Source organism: Panulirus ornatus, chromosome 29, assembly GCF_036320965.1.
Source record: "Panulirus ornatus isolate Po-2019 chromosome 29, ASM3632096v1, whole genome shotgun sequence".
NCBI classification, from domain to species: domain Eukaryota; kingdom Metazoa; phylum Arthropoda; class Malacostraca; order Decapoda; family Palinuridae; genus Panulirus; species Panulirus ornatus.
The window spans coordinates 6,114,849-6,132,451 of NC_092252.1; the positions used below are offsets into that span (position 1 = coordinate 6,114,849).

General features: G+C 40.9%; 1 long non-coding RNA gene across 1 annotated transcript in view; it reads right to left on the reverse strand.

Annotated features, from left to right (window-relative positions):
• The window catches only part of LOC139758045 (uncharacterized), a 28,234-nt gene extending 13,677 nt beyond the window's left edge, over nucleotides 1-14,557 (reverse strand). The window contains exons 1-2 of the long non-coding RNA XR_011714754.1: nucleotides 14,454-14,557; nucleotides 13,796-13,871 (exon numbers count right to left, since the gene is read on the reverse strand). This is a non-coding gene — a long non-coding RNA (uncharacterized lncRNA). The remainder of the gene's footprint in view (nucleotides 1-13,795; nucleotides 13,872-14,453) is intronic.
• Nucleotides 14,558-17,603: the final 3,046 nt, after the last annotated feature.

A 17,603-nucleotide genomic window follows, 5' to 3' on the forward strand; every position in this document is an offset into this window, starting at 1 on the left:
CAAGGCGCCCTCCCAGCTCAGTCTTAAATTCCAACCTACCAGACATACACCCATCGAAGCCACACTCCCCAGACAAACACGATTCACACTTTCCCGTCTACGCCCTGAACATCACTCATCCCCAAAGGCAAGCGTCCATGCCATGCAACTTTACTTATAATTTTTGCTTGTAATTAAATTCATTTTGCTTGTTCAACTATGCTTTCTTGCATTCCTTGTCCTGCTCTCCCCCTTTTGTCGTCTCACAACTTGTCTAGGATGAGGTGGAAATGGAATTAAACATTCTTCACAGTCATGTGTTAAAAAACACGATGGATTTAATGACTAAATACTTCTGGATGGCCATTAACACACACACACACACACACACACACACACACACACACATACACACACACACGCGACTGAACATTCAAGTCAAACACGTCACCCAAACATTTGCACTTCTAGAGAGAAGGACGGTGCTGGAAGACACGAAGCAACATGGACGTGAGGAGAAACCCAGAACCCAGTGGAAGGACTGAGCTCACCTCTGGTCGCGTTCAGGTTCAGTTGATGGCTCGACAGCGTTGTTCCTCATGGATACATTCAATACTTTTCCAACTGATAAGATTATTCAAGTGAAAGGCTAAGATATTACTAGTTTATACAAGTCTTCTAACAAAGCGCTTGAATCTCTACCTCTGCCCATGCGGTCTGCGTTTATCATTAACCTTTTCTATCCACTTCTCTGTATATGTATCCCTGACACGGTACACTAAACTGTGCATACTGCAGGATCGCTTTCCCCTGGCCAGCTGTAAGACTCATTTAAACGAGTTCACGTCAATGACAAAAGACCTTATAACAATATGCCAAAATTATAGAGTGACCCCGGTATGTGCAGTGGTTACGTAACTTGTGCGACGGGAAGTTCTCTGGTCAGAAGGGGTTACATTTAGGCAGGACAATCCAAGAACGTACGCGTTGTGGTGAGCCTCTGAGGCTAGCAAAATACGTTTTTCTGTCGTGTGAAGTCTTGGTCACCGGAAGAGATAACGTATTACACACATGTTCCTGAGGTCCCCCCCCCCCCCCCCCCCCCCCCCCCCCGCCATATGACAGAAGCATCGAGACCTTCTATCGCCATGTACCACTCCCCACTACCTTACATGTCATCAGTCACAACCAACACTGCATCACACTGAGCGCCAGGATTGTACCAGCGTCCCTCCTGACTTGTTGCTTTGGTCGAGTCTTCTGTCTTTTGCGCACTTGAGTTGGGCAAGTCACCGAAATTTCTAACTCAGTTTTCCAATTTTTCCTCGTACAACTTTAAACTTCCCTCCAAATCCCACACGTTATATATATATATATATATATATATATATATATATATATATATATATATATATATATATATTACGTTGGAGGCTCCAGTCACTGACAAAAGTCCACACCAAGGCCGGGCCTTAATTGAAATATAGAGGATTATGAAAAGGGAAAAAGAATAGACAAGGGAAAGTATTTACGAATTTTGGAGGAAGTGAAAAACTCGTCTTTTAAAATGTGCCAGGTCAGTTATTGGGGTGTGTATATATATATATATATATATATATATATATATATATATATATATATATATATATATATATATATATATTCAAGCACAGACTAACGTGATTTCAGCATTATATGCCTCACTCTTCTCGCAGCAATCACTCTCGACTTAAAAGCACTCGGAAATTAACATGTTTTTCAAATTCCTATACTATCACCCACACTTCAAAATATTTCAAACATTTTGATCTACTTTGCAATTTTTACTGTCAGCTGGTCATACATCACTCAGCATCGTTCCTTTGCTTGATCTCCCACACAGTTCTCACAAGACGCACACGATCGTGATGATCCTTGGATAACTTGTGATGTTTCCTGTATAACTTTATCGTATTCTATGGCTTCGTCCTCGTGCAGGTGGCTAATTGTTTTTCCTTGGAATGATGCCACACTGGGTCAGGTTATCTTCATCTTATCTTGGTGCTCTGACGTCTTGCAAACCATCACACTCCCCTCCATCTCCCGTTTCTTTTCCAAGTCACTTTCGCAGTCCTATTTTCTATATCTTTTATCTTATTTCTAACACGTGGAGGCATTTCCTAACACGTCCAGGTATTTCCTAACACGTGCGGATATTTTCTAACACGTGGGAGGTATTTCCTAACACGTGGTAGGTATTTCCTAACACGTGGAGGTATTTTCTAACACGTGGAGGCATTTCCTAACACCTGGAGGTATTTCCTAACACGTGGGAGGTATTTCCTAACATGTGGGAGGTATTTTCTAATACGTGGAGGTATTTCCAAACACGTGCGGATATTATCTAACACGTGGGAGGTATTTACTAACACGTGGGAGGTATTTCCTAACACGTGCAGGTATTTCCTAACAGGTGCACGTATTTCCTAACACGTGGAAGGTATTTCCTAACACGTGGGAGGTATTTTCTAACACGTGCAGGTATTTCCTAACAGGTGCAGGTATTTCCTAACACGTGCAGGTATTTCCTAACACGTGCAGGTATTTCCTAACACGTGCAGGTATTTCCTAGCACGTGCAGGTATTTCCTAGCACGTGCAGGTATTTCCTAACACGTGCAGGTATTTCGAGTGTTCTCGACGGGAGATGATGGTTCCCAACACCTCTCTAAAATCTATTTTTTTTCCTTTTCGTATGATTGCATACCAGGTTAGTGGCTGTGCCTGACCATTACTCGTCACACACACATCATAGACTTACTTGGCTCTTCCTCAAGCACTTCATTATTCATTACTTTCTTTCACTCCCTTGAACAGTATTTACTTTATCTGTTTCAAGATCAAAAGATCTTATTATTGTGAGTATCCCTTCCTCACAACAAGGATCTCAAGGCGCTGGAGTGATTTCCATGAATTTTCAGTTAGTTTAAGAATCTAGAAAAAAAAATTATCAATGAACGTGTACGATTTAGTTGAAAGAGAGAGAGAGAGAGAGAGAGAGAGAGAGAGAGAGAGAGAGAGAGAGAGAGAGAGAGAGAGAGAGAGAGAGAGAGAGAGAGAGAGAGAGAGAGAGAGAGAGAGAGAGAGAGAGAGAGAGAGAGAGAGAGAGAGAGAGAGAGAGAGAGAGAGAGAGAGAGAGAGAGAGAGAGAGAGAGATTCACAGTCTAATAAAAAAAATCTCGCCAATATTTTCATCTTAATTTCTCTCCCAAAATGAATAATGTTGTACAGGTATGTTAAGGAAGGAATGTCTTGAAAATACAGACAATACACTGGTATACAACGAGCCGAGACGCCATGATTGATAATTATGTGCGGTGTGATGGCCTGGAACCAGCTGCATGAAGGAACGGAGAGAAAATAATCTTTGACAAGCATTTAGTGGGAACTTTTTCACTCCCGGGAACTTGACGGTACTGCTCTTGAACACGACCAGTACGATCGTTGAACACGACGGTACGATCCTTAAACACGACGGTACGATTCTTGAACACGAAGGTACGATCCTTGAACACGACGGTACGATCCTTGAACACGACGGTACGAGCCTCGAGTTCGACTTTACGAGCCTTAAACATGAGGGTACGACCCTTGAGCACGACCTGTGCGACCACTGAGTATGACGCTCTGGCCATCACACGCAAAAGGCATCTTCCAGTGGTGTTTATGAACCGTACCGTCCTACGCAGCGGGTTAATGGTACACTTCACAACCCCGTAGGCTGTGTCTAGTGTCAGCGTACATTCTACGCACTGAAGATCAATGAGTCATTCCCACATTCTGGAGATGTGAACACATCATACACACGAACAAGTTCACAAGATTACAAATGTTTGCTCTTGTTTCTAACCCCCACCTCCTCTCTCCTATCCCCAGCCGTGGCGTACGCCCTAAATGTCGCAATGGGGCAAAGTCTGCACTTTAAATGTCGCCCTCACGCTACGTCTGGCCTCTGACCTATGAATATTGCCCTCAGAAGTATGGGCTCTGGCAGCAACCAGGAAAAATAAACATGGCAACTCTACAGCAGTATCCTATCTACAACACGGACCTACAGGTAACCTCGAATTCACAGGTCTGACACAACAGTAATGCAAAATTTTAAGTCCATTACCCAAGGTTCGAAATAATTCAATTTTCTTGATGTCCTACGGCTTAATTGCCTGGAAGATTACGTACGTGAATAATTAATTATTTCAGCTTCGAGGAAATTATTCAAATTCTTCCCTTAATATCAGAGTTAAGTCACGAGGCATTTATAAGCACAGACAATAATACTCTAAAGGTGAATTTCCTCCTCGCTGGCAGCAGGTGATTTACCTACCGTCAGTGGTTTCGTCATCGTGTACGGCAGTTCAGAGCTGACGCCATTCTGAGAGCATACTTGCCGTGGCTGAACTGCACAGTGTCCTCGTTCTGATTTGCATAAAGGCTCTTTAAAATCCGCTCACTGAGGTCTCTCTCTCTCTCTCGCGCGCGCGCGTAATGTCCCCATTCAAATTTCATGATGTAAATGATAATTATATATCTAATGGGACTTCGATGGTTTTACAATACTTTATGAGGAAAAAACATATATACCATTTAAGGAAATGTCCAGGAATTCTTTTTATCACATTGTTCTCGTGAGTTGTGGGCACGTGTCCGTCCGGGCCAACAAGGCCGGGCTGCTGTTTGCCATAGTTTGTGTGGAAACCATCCATACGAGGATTGACCGTTACGATGCCTTCGTCCATCGAGCGGCGGCAAAGCTATGGAACTCCCTTCCTTCATCTTACTCTCTTCATATAACCTTTCTGCCTGTAAGAATCACCTGATATCTTATTTCACTGATCCTATATTCCTTTCACCAGAAATGCCCATGACTAGGTCACATTCTGCCCGCTGTACATTTGATCGCTATAAAGGGAAAACATTATCGTATTTGTCTCAAGTCTTTCTACGGTTCTTATATCTTGGGTCATGTTACCGTACTCTTCCGTTCATGAGCCTTGCTAGACCAGTCTCCCTCGCAGCTATAACATTTCACTGGAATTTCTATACTCTCAGTGTACCATTTAAATGTCATTTTCATATCGCTTTTGCTATATCAGAAATTTCTATCTTGATATATCAAACTCATATCACATTGACTCGCAAACTTTTTGCCATATACATATATTAATTGTATCACATCACATTTCTGTGAAACGTCCATTACATTTTCATTACATATATGGAATATTCCTCAAATGGATCAATGAAATTTTGATGAGCCTTTCTTTAGAATTCCCCGGCATTCATAAAACCCCTTGGCTATTACTGAGGATATCACAAATTACTGTAAAGTCCTTTCCAACTTTTAAACCCATAATGAAAAGATCTGGGTATTACTGTTTCTAATCAGCTTTGAGCCAACGATAGTTAGAACTAATCTTTCATCAACGAGCTAAAGGTAACCTTGGGTCAACGATAGTTATACCTAACCTTGAAGTTAACGACGCTCCCGACTAATCCTGGGCCAACGATAGTTACAAGTGACCTGAGGTGGTTAAACGATACTCACAACCATTACGTCAACGACAGTTACAGCTAACTTTAGGTCAACGATAGTTACATTTAACCTTAGGTCAACGACAGTTACATCTAAGTACAAAACGGCAGACTTCTGGGTTCCACAACCATTGTTTTCCCTTTGCTCATTAACATAATGCCTCCATCTTGAAAATAACCGTTTGCACACACACACACACACACACACACACACACACACACACACACACATTGTATCATGTCACTGAGTACACTAAATTCATTTGGCGTTGAAACCCCATAACTGTTAAATCTACCTTGACACACAGTGGGTGTAAACTGAGTAAATCACATATATTACACCAACTGGAAAGTCACTATGTAATGCTCGACTTTATGTGGTGAGATGGAGCCAGAATCAAAGAGGAAATATAAGTGAGGAAACTACGCAGAACTAAAAAAATAAATGGGGGGCTTGAACATATTGGGTGATGGAATTCAGCGCCCATGATAAAGGTCATTTTAGAAAGTTCTGTGGATTTCATGATAAAAGGGTAGGAACATAGGTACCTTTAGTTTCAAGTATCAAGGGATGGTTAAGAGAGAGATGCGGTTCAGACAGACGTCAAAAAAACAAGAGAGCAAAGAATGAGTGTAGTGGGTAAGAAAGGGACAAAAAACTTGAAAAGAACGTTGTCAGCATAGAAGAATAAAACAAAAAACTTTACCATGAATTCATCAGGAAAATACTGCTGGTCACAGAAGGGCCAGCCAGGCTGCGGGCTTCAGAGGGACGAGTCGTTGAGGATGTCAAGAGGTGCGACAAGAGATAGCTGACAAGTTCAGAAGTGTCCTCAGTGGAAAACACTTCAGCCACACCGACAGTGAGATGCAATAGGGAGGAGGTCTTGTAAACTACAGTACCAATTTACTCTACAGCACATTTCCGACTACCTTGTCCCTGCAGCCTCTTTCCCCACACCATCCTTCCCATTTCCCTCCCTCCTGTCTCTTACCAGTTGCCACTGGGTCTCTCATATCTAGCACTTCTGCATCATTATTTCCTACACCCATATCCATCCTCACAAATGACAGTCTCACTCATTTACATTCTCCTATGTATCGCCACTCGACCATCCTATCTCCCATTTCCTTCTTCCCATGCGAGTCCTTCCTATATCCTTTGTCTCGTATCCCTCCTCGCAATTTCCTTCCTCCCATACCCTCCAACGCATGGCCGAGCATCAAGCCCCTCGTCCGAATGGCTTGCGGACGTGGCTTCGTCCGGGTGCCTGGTAACTTGGCTTGACTCTGCCTCCTCATCAACCATCACCTTTAAAGGCACTTTAATGTCGCCTCCTACCACAGAAGATAACCTCCCCAGCCCGGCCACGGCCAACACTGACAGCTATTGTTTACTGAACTGTCAGCAATAGCCCTTGCTCTCAGAACCACCAATAACTACCAAACAATACCATTAAAAACTTTTTTCCGTAGTATAACGGTGCGAGCTTTTTGAGTACGTCAGTGCGAATTTTGAGAATGAAGACGTGAGTTTTGGCCTGACCCGTAACCCTGTCTTGCTCACGACTCGTAACCTTGTGCCAAAAAGGTTAACCAAACCATCAAAAACTAATCATATATATATATATATATATATATATATGTGTGTGTGTGTGTGTGTGTGTGTGTGTGTGTGTGTGTGTGTGTGTGCTTGTATGAGCGTTTATGTATATACATGTGTATGTGGGTGGGTTAGGCCATTCTTTCGTGTTTCCTTGCGCTACCTCGCTAATGCGGGAGACAGCGACAAAGTATATATATATATATATATATATATATATATATATATATATATATATATATATATATATATATATATATATATATATTCTTTTTCATATTCATATCACCCCAGGACCCCTTTTACGAGACTGCTACAGTTTCAAGGTTGCGCCACAATCAATAGCAGGGAAATGATGCTCTCCTTTGCAGCGAAAAGTTCCTCAACAAGACTGTACTCTTTTTTGTCTACTGACGAATATGTAATTTACACAAAGATGATTTTCATGTGGGCGGAGTATATATATATATATATATATATATATATATATATATATATATATATATATATATATATATATATATATATAATATATATATATATATATATATATATATATATATATATATATATATATATATATATTATCCCTGGGGATAGGGGAGAAAGAATACTTCCCACGTATTCCCTGCGTGTCGTAGAAGGCGACTAAAAGGGGAGGGAGCGGGGGGCTGGAAATCCTCCCATTTTTTTTTTTTTTATTTTCCAAGAGAAGGAACAGAGAAGGGGGCCAAGTGAGTATATTCCCTCCAAGGCTCAGGTCTCTGTTCTTAACGCTACCTCGCTAACGCGGGAAATGGCGAATAGTTTGAAAGAAAGAATATATATATATATATATATATATATATATATATATATATATATATATATATATATATATATATATATATATATAATGAAGATACTATTAGTAAGTGCAAAATTTTTTTAACTGTAACGACTGGACCAGTAAGAAAACTTACTATGGGACTCCATCGCCGTACACATGGTGCACTGCAGCAACCATGGGCAAGACGAAGTAGACGGAGTGTTTCACAGAAAACCTGCGTCGCCCGGGGTGCAGCACGGTTAATGAGAGAGCAATACGAGTGGGAGGAAACAATGATGGAACAACATCAAAACCATCTGTACCAAGTTCCGCAGCTGAAGGTGCAAACTTTCTTCAAGTTACCAGACAAGTTTAAGTTCCAAAGGTTAAACCTTTTGATAAGGCCATAAAAAAAAAAAAATTACAAGTCTTGAGCTATTCAATTGTTTACATAATGATAATCAACTATAAGACACATGGTAAATAGCTATATCATCTTTACAATATATATATATAAATATATATATATATATATATATATATATATATATATATATATATATATATATATATATTCAATAAGTGGTATAACTCGTGCAAAATCCAAACTACACAGTTAATGTTCCTGTGTCTTTCTTGCTGGAAAACAGATGTGGAAAGTTCCTTGAGTATCTGATTTAAACTTATGAAACTTTACGTTTTCACTCTCTGAAATGACTTAAATTTTCAAGCTGTGACCAAGATTAATTTGAAAGTTAAATTGCGACCCCCACAGACGGACGGACGGACGAGGCAATCCCACAACTGTCACGCTACAACAAGCGACGCCAAAATAGCAACATCAACCGTTTTCTTTCCGTCTGTTGGTAATACTGTACGTGGCGCTACATCAAGGCTTTAGGAAACTACTACATTTCAAAACTATTATTTCATTTCAGTGGTGGAGCAGGCGAAAACATGTCCCGATGAACACTACGAAACACTAACAAAAGCAGCACTTTACCCCTATTGTTTCCATATGTCAGTGATAATGCGTTTCCTGCAACGATAAAAAAGTTACTAGAATTTAACAATAGCGACATTTAGAGATACTGCTGCCGATAACAGTGATAATGTACATGGAATCCTGAACTAATGGACACTGAGGGACCCCTAACAACAGCAAAAAAAAAAAAAGAATTTAGCCGTTATTCCTCTTGTTTAGGGCGAGTAGGACAATACGACCCAACGAGCACTGCAGAACACAAACAATAGCAATATTCATACCTATTGTTTGCAATGGCGATGATGGCCCAACGACAACAAGATTTAGAGTTATTGTTTCTATTGTTGAGTGGCGAGCAAAAGGCATTCTATCTGGACCAGCAACCTGTTGGGTTCTGATCAACCACATCCCTTCAAGGCTTTAGAGGTGATGTAACGACTTAATCACTACCACTGTCAGGACCTGTAATCACCCGACGGCAGTTACAGGCTACCATGGTACCTAACGCGACTGGATGCGGGGGGTAAAAAAGTATTGAAAATCATCCACGAAGTCAGGTCTACACAGTGGTCACGATGCTCTTAATAAACCACTTCAGGTGCTTTATATACTTCCTCGGTATTCACAGTCTGTGCAACATAAACATATTCACACACACACACACACACACACACACACACACACACATGTAGATATGTGTGTGTGCGTGAGAGAGAGAGAGAGAGAGAGAGAGAGAGAGAGAGAGAGAGAGAGAGAGAGAGAGAGAGAGAGAGAGAGAGATTCTCGTGGACAAGTTACAGAAACAATTCTTTTAGTGCTCACAGGAAAATGCCTTGCATCATAACGTCCAGGAGTACAACACAATCTATGGGGAATGATACACTATCATTGCTAAATGCTATCCTGACACACGGCAGCAAGGATACAGAGAAATGGGTGCGTTTAACCTTCAAGTACAAGTACAAAGGGAAGATTGAAAATCAGCGAGATGTGTTCGAATAAAAGACGTCAAAAAGCCAAAGAATCTAGGGATGTGCTATTGAGAATATACAAGCGGCACTACAACCACCCATTTCAAAAGGTTTCCGAGCGTACAGCAGGAAAAGAATGGAGGAACAATGAAAGCTTGAAAAGGGTATTGTGTACATGGCAGAGGATAATGCAAAGCTTCTCCATAAATTCATCAGGAATAGACTGTCAGTTATAAAGCAGCATTGAGGCTAAAAGAATGAGAGGGGAAGAGCTGCCGAGGATGACGGATGGATGTGCGAGGAGCCAAATGACAAATTCACTGCAGCAACACCAGTGACATGGAGAGAGGCGATGGTCTTTAAAAGCAATGAAACATCCAGAAAAGACATAAACACACTATTAAAGGGGCTTGATCCACATATGGATTACGGCCCTGATGTTTGTCTCTCCACAGCCTGAACAAGTCCCCGGGAATGCTTTAACAAGCCTATTCTAATGCTGTTCTAGATGTTGCTGAAGGGAAGTGCCACAGGAGTACGGAAAAGACAAATGTCGTACCAACCAATAAGAAAGGAGACAGGAAAATTGTGCTGGCCCACAGAACCGCGTTTCTGATGAAGACGGTCTGTAAAATACCGGAAAAGATAATGGAAATGCAAATTAATGATGGAATACAGAGGAGGAACTCAACGAAGACAACGCGGATTCAGCGAAAAATCGTGTTTGAGATTTCCATGAGTGAACTACGTTTTTCACGAGACAAGGCCGGATGGATCATCTGTATCTGGACTGCCAGACAGCATGACACTTCACCACACAATACGAGACTGATAAAGAAGCTGAATTTCCTGGTAGGAATAAAAGGGGTAGACTCCTTCAATGGCGGGAAAACACTTCAGTGGAAGGGGAGATAAGACACATGGAGGAGGAGCGTTCTCGATGTGGGATTTCGTCACTGGAAAGGATCTACCACGGTTAGAATCATACATGAATACGTTCGTGGACAATGCTAAGGTCATGAAGGAAGGAGTGAGGAGGATTACAAAGTTCGTCAGATACATGGCTGACAGAATTCAATCCCGGTTAGTGAGAATGGGACACAGTGAAAGAAGGCCTGAGCATACATATCATCCAACCGAAATAAGCTGCAGAAATCTGTGTAACACGAGCTTGGAAGTCGACGCTGTACCTAGCCACACCCCAGGAGACTTTTAAGGAGGCAGAGTATCTGCTTGTGAATGTCAAAATCACAGATGCATGTAAGAAAACTATTCACATTGTGCAATAAGCCAAAAGAATATCCTTCTCACGTTTTGATCACACTGCACTTCAAGATCAACATACTAATACAGAAGTTACAGTGGATGGCAACAAAAGGATGTACCAGAATTCAGGGAGACGAGTAAGGGTTTAGAGGTCACAAGTTTGTCCGCCATGTGGGAGAGAAGGTTAATGGGACACTTGATTACGACCTTAAAGTTTTCAAAACGAGTTTGATGACATCAAAAGTGAACCGTCCTTCCAAAGATCCAAAGAGAGAACAAACAGATGCCATAAAATGAGATTAAGCAAGAAACTTGTCAAAAAAGATGCAAAGATGTGCTTTCACTGCGTTGAAGTATTGTATAAATGAAATAAAAAAAGGAATGAAAATGTGAACGCGGAGCGCAAACAGAAGTATAAAAATCTGACTAATGAAAGTTCAAAAGATGACGCTCCATGAGTAATATAACTTCTTACCCGTACCGTATACACACACACACAATATATATATATATATATATATATATATATATATATATATATATATATATATGAGTTTTGGAGACACGTGTCAGCAGTGCACTTCACCCGGGGCCATACCATTCCACCAGCAATATCTAACAGCTTTCATCAGCGCTTCACCTATTCGCCTGCTGCCATGTAACCAATGTTCCAACCTCCGGTTCACTTCTCTCCATACAATATACAAATATCTAAACAACTGTATTCTCTGTATTCTCTCTTTCCGACCTTTTGTCTGCTGGGCTACGATTCTATTCCTCTTCCGTCTATTTAATACACTTACTGTATTTTATAAAGTCAAAATTAAATGTTCTAAACCCTTTAAACAATTGCTGCAGTCTGTAATCGCTTTGTTGACTTGAGTCTAACTTTGCAGATCACCCATCTGTATCAGCTTCCGTAACCTCTTCTCCCTTCCCGCCCTCTGAATAAATACCTACCTCAACTGACAGCCATACTCTCTCTCTCTCTCTCTCTCTCTCTCTCTCTCTCTCTCTCTCTCTCTCTCTCTCTCTCTACTCCAACACTCAAAACAATACGTAAATAAAAGCAATAAAATGTATCGTTCTTGGTGCGGAATTTAACCAAAAATCATTCAGTATTCTCCGAATTTTGACAAATATCCTCCCGTTTTCTACTAGTCCACATTTGACCTTGGTAATCTTTCCTCCCACACCATATACACTAACGTACCTATATAGCCCACCTACCTCGCTTATCATGGCAAAAAAAGTGATCATGGGCAATGGTACCCATATCAAAGTCGGGCCTCAGATAAATATATATTATGACTATTATAATTACCCCAGGACTATTTTCTACAATAGTTCTGGTGTTACCCAGACCTATCGAAAGATTCCTGCAGCCGAAGACTGAGCTGCTTCCAGTAGCAGGGAAATTTAGGCCTTTGGATTGAGCAGTTCTTTATCGAGACTGTACTCCAAAAAAACGGCCATGACCCTTTTCTTACATGGATCCTAGTGTTACACTGAAATGATGGAATCCTTTGGAGGAAAGTCTTCTACATGACCGACGCGTCGTCCCTTCCGTCAACAGACGATTATACAGCCTTGAGAAATGTGACGTTATTTCGCGTTTGGGACAGTGTAAACTTATTTGTTTGCTATGCAGATACTAATTCAGCTTAACCTCCACCGTTTGTTACGTATACCTACACAATTTCATGTCTAACCTTAAAACAAAACATGAAAGCACAAGCATGCGCATAATAAATACATGAATATATTTCAACGTTATTATAGCCGTAACTTACTTTTTTGGCTAATCAATCCCGAAAAACCCAAGCCTAACCCTGGCCAAAATAAATCCAACCTAAACTAACCATAATGTAAAAGGACCGAAAGTGTAACGGTAACCATTCAGCTGTTTTTCTGCAAATCTAACTGAACCCAATATAATCCTGCTTACCCTTATACAAACTCAACTCGAATATGATAAACTTCCAATGCTATAATGTTAGCCACTTCAAGAAAAAATACATGACCATTATGAAAAACTAAACACAAAAATAAGACACAACAGTATAAATCAGGAATGTTACACGGAACACGAGTCGCCTGCAGGAGATGTCGCTTGGAAATATTAAAAAATATCTATATTTAGTTCCCTGGTCAAAGAGGAGATTTTTAAGCTATGAGCCACGTTAATTTCCGGGATTATCTTTTTACAATGATCCTAAAGTTATGAAACTTATGTTTTGCAGTTCTTTTGGTACTACGAAACAAGTTGAAAGAGTTTCACGAGTATCCAAACCTAGTTATATAGTTATGACCAAGGATAAGTTGCAGGTCAATACTTGATTACCGACGACAGACGGACAACAACTAGCAATGTAATTCCTAGATGTCTCTAACTCAAACTAAGGACGGCCGATACAATGTAAATTGCCTTATGTACATACAACACAAGAAGAAAGCCTAGTTCATACATGGCAAATAAAAGATGAAACACAATACACTATAAATGAAAAGCGTAAATACAGACGACACAATAAAGGAAAACCTAAAAATACAAATGATGCAAAAATAAAAACCTATGTACAGCACGTGAAGTGCAGCTACTCAAACTCTTACCAGTGTAGGCAGTTGATGATGGCTGGTGGGGTCGGATAATCACGAATTGAGTCCCAACAGTCACAAGCTGTAAAACCTGAAAGTTGAACCATTTCTAAACGATATGGGACTATAGAACATTTCGTTATGGCGTGTACTGCACCGAAAATATAACTAATGTATCAATATATATAACTGAGGACATATATCTTTATGTATCTATCCATCATTCATGTATTTATGCAGTGCTGTGGATATCAGTGCCTGATAAGTAACATAATGAAAGTATATATACTTAGGGCGCTACCGGGCTCTACCTGCAGTAATAACCGCCTGGGAGATTACGGTAGCCTGCGTTACATTTGGTTAGGGATAGGTTACGTTAGCCATGAAGCACAGGTAAATGGAGTTACTTTACCGTTACGTTATCTACTGACATTTTATCCAGGGCACACTGAAACTTTTATGATATTGAGCATATGGACAAATTACTGTCATACTTCTTTCTAACAGCAAGTTTTGTCAAACTGTAGCCAAAAACCCGAAATCAATTTTGTTTTCGCATGACCTTGTGTTACCCTCGATTCACAATAAAAATACCGGGTTACCAGCTTCATTTACTTCGGTAACATAAACCAAACTACTTGCCTATTGCATGTACAGGTTTTCAAACACTTACTTTTTTTTCTCTGTTATGGAGCAGGTGTACATGGGCAACAGTGCGTCGAAAAGGGAACACCTAGAGTGCTCGATGGCGAAAACACCATGTGCCTCCTGATCAAAACAAAAGTGGAGGGAAAATGCCGAGTTGGTTCCAACACGACATGAATAACACTAATTCGTGCACATTACTGTAGTTTGCATTATAGGTACATATACATTTTATGTAACAACAAAAAGGAACCTCCAAGATATTTTCATTCACAATGATTACTCGTCATAAATGGGTTACGGCACATTAGCTGTATTTTCATAAGACTTACGAATATTCTCTCTGCTCTTGGTAGCTGCGAAGGAGGTTGAGTGATCAGCTGTGGGATGGCTTTAGGCTTATGAATTGCCAAGGTCGTTCACACCATTAAGGCACATGCATTACCCGAAAAATTTAAAACCTTTTTTTAGAATAATTATAAAACCACTTTTAATATGCAGGTAGACATGACGGTGCCGGGAATATGTGATTGTGGATACAATTATTAAAAAATGCTGCGTACTAGCATTGAACATTAAATATAGGCACATTTCCACATTGGACATACGTAATCAATGGTTTACTACTACTTGAGAATGTTTTCTTAACACATTTATCGTCCATGTTCAGGAGCGCGTGCAGTAAGATGCAACATCCTGCAACAATAAAAAAGTGACGACCTCCGTATTATTATCATTTTTTCGTGTTCTTTGTCAAGTCCATTATTTGCCCTGTGGTCACGGATGGATGTTGTCAACGTTCCAACACTGTTTCTCATTGAAGTAATCAGGTATAACAGTTGTTTAAACATATGCAATTCTGAGGAGCTAAGACATTTCTTTAGAGTAACTTGATGGAAATTTGATGGACGTGATAGTGAATGAAACAAACTACTAATGTAGTTTTGTGAAGGAAACACAGCCAACATCAAGTAGCAGTCCGTCCACGTCCGCTACATCACACGAGACGAAAATTTTGTGATGCAGAAAGTGATTGAATACATTATTATAATGATATATACCGATCAATAGTAATGATAGATTAGGTATCTCAGGATTCATGTTTAGAGGTGTGTCATCCGGAAAGCAAGTACTGAAAATAGGAGAATAAAGTAATTATATAAATATGTGTACATACAACAAAAGGCTATCCTCACATTTTTGTGTTAGATACCATGACACAACGGACGGAGGATTTTCAGTCTAGAGTCTTGCGGCGAAGTTACATCGTACGGCTGGCATAGCCGGCCGTACGATGGCCTCGACTAGCCTTACTGTGAGTGTCGCACACACAAGTACATGTCTGCCATATTGTCTTATGAATTGTGTTCTTTAGATACAATATCTTCTATATGGCATGGAAAAATACGCATTTTCATTTCTTTGAAAAAGTACTGCCTGCAGTGAAGGTATACATAATATTTGAGGGCGCCGCAGACAGAGTGGGTCGTCATTCGAGAGTATCTGAGATTCGAGGCCATAGTTGCTCTGTGAATACAGTCGTCAGACTCATCATAGTACTTAAGAAAGAGTATAGATGATTCATACTGTTCTAAAAAGTTTTGTGTCATCCTGTTTGGCTGTATTCCTTTCGATATGATATCCCTTCCTGTTGGTTGATTAGTCAGTGACAAAATTAGATAAACGTGTTAGTTTGCCTAATCCATTAGATTACTCCAGTTGATTTTTCTTTTCACGGGAAACTAGTATTTTCTCTAGCTTAACAGGTTGTATATGGACTATTTTCAACCACACCGTTACTAGAGCTAATCCTAAAGTATCTAGTCAAAGGGCAGAGCTTCATCGCCAAGGATCGTGGCGTCATATTCAAAGGCCGCTTTGCCGTGCTCATGGGGTTACACCGTCGTGCTCAAGTAAGTTGCCATCGTGCTTAAAGCGCCGTGCTCATGGATAGTGACGCTTTCGCCCACATTGTCAACTGCTAACATCCTGATCCTATCATCAGCACTGTACTCTGCTGTTTCGCCAGTGTACCGGCTGCCTTTCTATATTGTACACGTTCTAACAGGGTTTGTTGTATCGGGTGGGGCCCCCGCCAGGAGCCCCAGGCCTCCCCCCTGCCCCCTCGTCCTCATCACTCACAACATCCTGTGTCCTGCCACCCCTCTCTAAGCCCTCCCACATCCTATGTTCCCAGCTCCCAGGGGCTCCCCCTGTCTATCCTTCCTCTCCCGTCCCCACACTCCCAACAACCCTCCGGGCCCCCTCCTCTCCATCAATAACCCTCCCCTTCTTCTACCCACTACCTATTCACTCTCGCCATTGACTGACCCTCTGTCGTCCCCTTCCTCCAATCCTCCCGACCATTCACCTACGGCTGGAGAGTTCCTTTCACCCTCTGGTCCATGTTGGGGATGTTGGAGAGATGGTGGCAGCTGGCAGGCAGAGGGTTAATAGCAGGACAAAGCATATCAGATGGAGCCCATCCTGCTAGCCCCGTAGCAGTAGATTAAACACGAAGAACTTTACAGAACTGAAATTATGAAGCGTTGTAAGTTCCAGATAATGTTAGAGTCATTTGGTGTGTGTGTGTGTGGGCTTGAAGAAGGTCGTCCACCAATAAGTACACATGGTCATTGTGTTCGTCGGTAATACTGAAGGAAATATTAACTGATGGACTTAAAGTTCAACTACGAAGGTTTTGAAACGTCGAGGGGTCGGGCCTATTAGAAGTCTTTCCTGAGGGTGAACTTTTTGTTGCTACCAGAACACTGGTGGACTAACAGTCCCCCATCGTATAGATGGTAGCTGTTTCTGTGTGACCATATTGGACATGCCTGGCTACGGTCGAGGTATGTAACACATGTAATACTATAACAGTAAACGTAATCAATATTTCATGTAGCAGGATAACACCTGTGCTGATCCCTGGTTAAGTGTGGCAGTAGGTAGTGATCCGTGTGTTCTACCGGATAATGTAATCAGTGAGTTTTTCACAGCAAGTTGAGTACAGTGACTTTATGTATATCTTGTAGTTAGTGACGATCTTGGATTCCAGTGATATTTTACCTCTACAACTTTAACAGAATGAACTTTTACTTTCCTGATACACATTAGTATCCCACAGTCATATGGCCTAACCTTACTAATGTGCGACCATATAAATCCATGGCACTAT